This window comes from Mytilus edulis, chromosome 3, assembly GCF_963676685.1.
Source record: "Mytilus edulis chromosome 3, xbMytEdul2.2, whole genome shotgun sequence".
Classification (NCBI taxonomy): domain Eukaryota; kingdom Metazoa; phylum Mollusca; class Bivalvia; order Mytilida; family Mytilidae; genus Mytilus; species Mytilus edulis.
The window spans coordinates 33,895,954-33,902,498 of record NC_092346.1 but is presented as its reverse complement, the minus strand read 5'-3'; positions in this window follow the sequence as shown (position 1 = coordinate 33,902,498).

The following is a 6,545-nucleotide window of genomic DNA, read 5'->3' as shown; positions in this document are numbered from 1 at the left end:
TCAATAATTTTCAGTAAAATGAAGAAATATTTGCATTTAAGGCAACGCGTACAAAAATTTAATATCATTTTCCTTAAAGTAAGCATGTTTTATGAGGAACAGCCAATCCTGATGTACAAAAAGTAATGAAATCATATGACGGTTAATAATTTGTAGCAAAATAAATCAATAACTGCATTCTTATTCCACAAAAATAAAAGTTTAAGTATTTTAATTCTCATTATATCTCAATTCTAATTAGAAGACTTGTCTCAAGATGGTAAAAATAACTGATTTCAAATAAAATAGTATCATTTTCGATAAAAAGAAGAATAATTTTGATTATTTTAAACAATGCGAACAAAATTTTAGAATGTTTTTTCTGATATTATTTTAATTTTATGAAAAAAAACTATTCTCAACTATAAAAAGTACAAAAATCCAATGGCGGTCAATAATTTTCAGTAAAATGAAACAATATTTGCATTTTAGGAAAAACGTACAAAAATTTTATATCTTTTTCCTTAAAGTAAGCATATTTTATGAAGAACACCCAATCTTGATGTACAAAAAGTACTGAAATCATGTGACGTTATTATTTGTATCAAAATAAATCAATAACTACATTGAATTTCTTATTCCACAAAAACAAAAGTTTAAGTATTTTCATTCTCAATATATCTGAATTCTGATTAGAAGACTTGTCTCAAAATGGTAAAAATAACTGATTTCAAATAAAATAGTATCATTTTTGATAAAAAGAAGAATAATTTTGATTATTTTAAACAATGCGAACAAAATTTTAGTAGGATTTTTCTGATATTCTTTCAATTTTATGAAAAAAAACTATTCTAAGCTATAAAAAGTACAAAATCCAATGGCGGTCAATAATTTTCAGTAAAATGAAGAAATATTTGCATTTAAGGCAACGCGTACAAAAATTTAATATCTTTTTCCTTAAAGTAAGCATGTTTTATGAGGAACAGCCAATCCTGATGTACAAAAAGTAATGAAATCATATGACGGTTAATAATTTGTAGCAAAATAAATCAATAACTGCATTCTTATTCCACAAAAATAAAAGTTTAAGTATTTTAATTCTCATTATATCTCAATTCTAATTAGAAGACTTGTCTCAAGATGGTAAAAATAACTGATTTCAAATAAAATAGTATCATTTTTGATAAAAAGAAGAATAATTTTGATTATTTTAAACAATGCGAACAAAATTTTAGTAGGATTTTTCTGATATTCTTTCAATTTTATGAAAAAAAAACTATTCTAAGCTATAAAAAGTACAAAAATCCAATGGCGGTCAATAATTTTCAGTAAAATGAAGAAATATTTGCATTTAAGGCAACGCGTACAAAAATTTAATATCATTTTCCTTAAAGTAAGCATGTTTTATGAGGAACAGCCAATCCTGATGTACAAAAAGTAATGAAATCATATGACGGTTAATAATTTGTAGCAAAATAAATCAATAACTGCATTCTTATTCCACAAAAATAAAAGTTTAAGTATTTTAATTCTCATTATATCTCAATTCTAATTAGAAGACTTGTCTCAAGATGGTAAAAATAACTGATTTCAAATAAAATAGTATCATTTTCGATAAAAAGAAGAATAATTTTGATTATTTTAAACAATGCGAACAAAATTTTAGTATGTTTTTTTCTGATATTATTTTAATTTTATGAAAAAAAACTATTCTCAACTATAAAAAGTACAAAAATCCAATGGCGGTCAATAATTTTCAGTAAAATGAAACAATATTTGCATTTTAGGAAACACGTACAAAAATTTTATATCTTTTTCCTTAAAGTAAGCATATTTTATGAAGAACACCCAATCTTGATGTACAAAAAGTACTGAAATCATGTGACGTTATTATTTGTATCAAAATAAATCAATAACTACATTGAATTTCTTATTCCACAAAAACAAAAGTTTAAGTATTTTCATTCTCAATATATCTGAATTCTGATTAGAAGACTTGTCTCAAAATGGTAAAAATAACTGATTTCAAATAAAATAGTATCATTTTTGATAAAAAGAAGAATAATTTTGATTATTTTAAACAATGCGAACAAAATTTTAGTAGGATTTTTCTGATATTCTTTCAATTTTATGAAAAAAAAACTATTCTAAGCTATAAAAAGTACAAAATCCAATGGCGGTCAATAATTTTCAGTAAAATGAAGAAATATTTGCATTTAAGGCAACGCGTACAAAAATTTAATATCTTTTTCCTTAAAGTAAGCATGTTTTATGAGGAACAGCCAATCCTGATGTACAAAAAGTAATGAAATCATATGACGGTTAATAATTTGTAGCAAAATAAATCAATAACTGCATTCTTATTCCACAAAAATAAAAGTTTAAGTATTTTAATTCTCATTATATCTCAATTCTAATTAGAAGACTTGTCTCAAGATGGTAAAAATAACTGATTTCAAATAAAATAGTATCATTTTTGATAAAAAGAAGAATAATTTTGATTATTTTAAACAATGCGAACAAAATTTTAATATGATTTTTCTGATATTATTTTAATTTTATTAAAAAAAACTATTCTAAGCTATAAAAAGTACAAAATTCCAATGGCGGTAAATAATTTTCAGTAAAATGAAAAAATATTTGCCTTTTAGGCAACGCGTACAAAAATTTAATATCTTTTTCCTTAAAGTAAGCATGTTTTATGAAGAACAGTCAATCTTGATGTACAAAAAGTACTGAAATCATGTGACGGTTATTATTAGTATCAAAATAAATCAATAACTACATTCTTATTCCACAAAAATAAAAGTGTAAGTATTTTAATTCTCAATATATCTGAATTCTGATTAGAAGACTTTACTCAAGATGGTAAAAATAACTGATTTCAAATAAAATAGTATCATTTTTGATAAAAAGAAGAATAATTTTGATTATTTTAAACAATGCGAACAAAATTTTAGTATGTTTTTTCTGATATTATTTTAATTTTATGAAAAAAAACTATTCTCAACTATAAAAAGTACAAAAATCCAATGGCGGTCAATAATTTTCAGTAAAATGAAACAATATTTGCATTTTAGGAAAAGCGTACAAAAATTTTATATCTTTTTCCTTAAAGTAAGCATGTTTTATGAAGAACAGTCAATCTTGATGTACAAAAAGTACTGAAATCATGTGACGGTTATTATTAGTATCAAAATAAATCAATAACTACATTCTTATTCCACAAAAATAAAAGTGTAAGTATTTTAATTCTCAATATATCTGAATTCTGATTAGAAGACTTTACTCAAGATGGTAAAAATAACTGATTTCAAATAAAATAGTATCATTTTTGATAAAAAGAAGAATAATTTTGATTATTTTAAACAATGCGAACAAAATTTTAGTAGGATTTTTCTGATATTCTTTCAATTTTATGAAAAAAAAACTATTCTAAGCTATAAAAAGTACAAAATCCAATGGCGGTCAATAATTTTCAGTAAAATGAAGAAATATTTGCATTTAAGGCAAAGCGTACAAAAATTTAATATCTTTTTCCTTAAAGTAAGCATGTTTTATGAGGAACAGCCAATCCTGATGTACAAAAAGTAATGAAATCATATGACGGTTAATAATTTGTAGCAAAATAAATCAATAACTGCATTCTTATTCCACAAAAATAAAAGTTTAAGTATTTTAATTCTCATTATATCTCAATTCTAATTAGAAGACTTGTCTCAAGATGGTAAAAATAACTGATTTCAAATAAAATAGTATCATTTTTGATAAAAAGAAGAATAATTTTGATTATTTTAAACAATGCGAACAAAATTTTAATATGATTTTTCTGATATTATTTTAATTTTATTAAAAAAAACTATTCTAAGCTATAAAAAGTACAAAATTCCAATGGCGGTCAATAATTTTCAGTAAAATGAAAAAATATTTGCCTTTTAGGCAACGCGTACAAAAATTTAATATCTTTTTCCTTAAAGTAAGCATGTTTTATGAAGAACAGTCAATCTTGATGTACAAAAAGTACTGAAATCATGTGACGGTTATTATTAGTATCAAAATAAATCAATAACTACATTCTTATTCCACAAAAATAAAAGTGTAAGTATTTTAATTCTCAATATATCTGAATTCTGATTAGAAGACTTTACTCAAGATGGTAAAAATAACTGATTTCAAATAAAATAGTATCATTTTTGATAAAAAGAAGAATAATTTTGATTATTTTAAACAATGCGAACAAAATTTTAGTATGTTTTTTCTGATATTATTTTAATTTTATGAAAAAAAACTATTCTCAACTATAAAAAGTACAAAAATCCAATGGCGGTCAATAATTTTCAGTAAAATGAAACAATATTTGCATTTTAGGAAAAGCGTACAAAAATTTTATATCTTTTTCCTGAAAGTAAGCATATTTTATGAAGAACACCCAATCTTGATGTACAAAAAGTACTGAAATCATGTGACGTTAATAATTTGTAGGAAAATAAATCAATAACTGCATTCTTATTCCACAAAAATAAAAGTTTAAGTATTTTAATTCTCATTATATCTCAATTCTAATTAGAAGACTTGTCTCAAGATGGTAAAAATAACTGATTTCAAATAAAATAGTATCATTTTTGATAAAAAGAAGAATAATTTTGATTATTTTAAACAATGCGAACAAAATTTTAGTATGATTTTTCTGATATTATTTTAATTTTATTAAAAAAAATTATTCTAAGCTATAAAAAGTATAAAATTCCAATGGCGGTCAATAATTTTCAGTAAAATGAAAAAATATTTGCCTTTTAGGCAACGCGTACAAAAATTTAATATCTTTTTCCTTAAAGTAAGCATGTTTTATGAAGAACAGCCAATCTTGATGTACAAAAAGTACTGAAATCATGTGACAGTTATTATTAGTATCAAAATAAATCAATAACTACATTCTTATTCCACAAAAATAAAAGTGTAAGTATTTTAATTCTCAATATATCTGAATTCTGATTAGAAGACTTGTCTCTAGATGGTAAAAATAACTGATTTCATATAAAATAGTATCATTTTTAATAAAAAGAAGAATAATTAAGGTTATTTTTAACAATGCGAACAAAATTTTAGTATGATTTCTCTGCCATTCTTTTAATTTTATGAAAACAAACTATTCAAAATATAGAAAGTACAAAAATCCAATGGCGGTCAATAATTTTCAGTAAAATGAAGAAATATTTGCATTTTAGGCAAAGCGTACAAAAATTTAATATCTTTTTCCTTCATGTAAAATTATTTTATGAAGAACAGCCAATCATCATGTACAAAAAGTACTGAAATCATATGACAGTTAATAATATGCATCAAAATAAATCAATAACTGCATTCTTATTCCACAAAATTAAAAGTTTAAGTATTTTAATTCTCATTATATCTCAATTCTGATTAGAAGACTTGTCTCAAGATGGTAAAAATAACTGATTGCAAATAAAATAGTACAATATTTGATAAAAAGAAGAATAATTTTGGTAATTTTAAACAATGGGAACAAACTTTTGAAATCATTTCTTTGACATTCTTTTAATTTCATGAAAAAACAACCTATTCGAAACTATTAAAAGTTCAAAAATCCAATGGCGGTCAACAATAACCATTTTCGTAGAAATAAGTTCATGTTAACTGAGTCATATAATACAATTATGTATTATATGTCTCTGATGTTGATAATATTTAATACGAAAATATTAATCAACACAAACAATTTAACGCTCTAAGCATCTTATTCTGTTAAACTATTTTTACTTTTTTATTGCAACTAATTTTATTACAAATTATAACGTGTAAATTAAGGTGTCTTCGTAGAGGTCCGCGTTCATCGATTGTAAACACTGTGGAGTTCGGTTTACATAAGAATTTTAAATATATTGTAACGGAGGGGTCGGTGACGACACCTCCCGGGACGTGTAGTGGCCAGTACTTCGCCCCTATTCGACCATCGGGATACCTGATATCAGATTATGGCTGAATAACAGACAATGAATCTAATGAAAACTATATTTTATTTACAAATGTACAATAATTGCATTAAACAAAGTCGGATAAAACAGGAGTCAGAAAACTGTCTTAAATGGAGTTTAAAAATAAAGTAATTTCAAATGTAAAATGAAATGAAAAATAGAGCGTTCCCAGAGTTAGTCTTAAAAGTAAAGTAAATTTGCTTCGCGTTGTGTTATTTAAGGTAGTAAAACTTGCACCAAAAAGGGGTGACTAACTCTGGCGAACTGCACCGAAGTGGTGGCTAACTCTGAACTCGGGTGGGCTGATGAGTCCGGTGAGTATTTGGAGGCCTGTGCAAGGCCGACTCCGACTGAATATCAAATGATATCCTAAACTTGTCATTAATCAGGAGAACTTTAACATAAAAGGTACTGAAGAAAAGTTAAATAAATGAATATTCTTAAAACATGATAAAAGCATCAAAAGTTAAACAATGAAACAGTTAAATAAATAATCCTTACTTTTATCTTACTATGTTTAAACCAAATCAAACCTAAAATAAACATTTACATACTAAATATTTAATTTGTCCA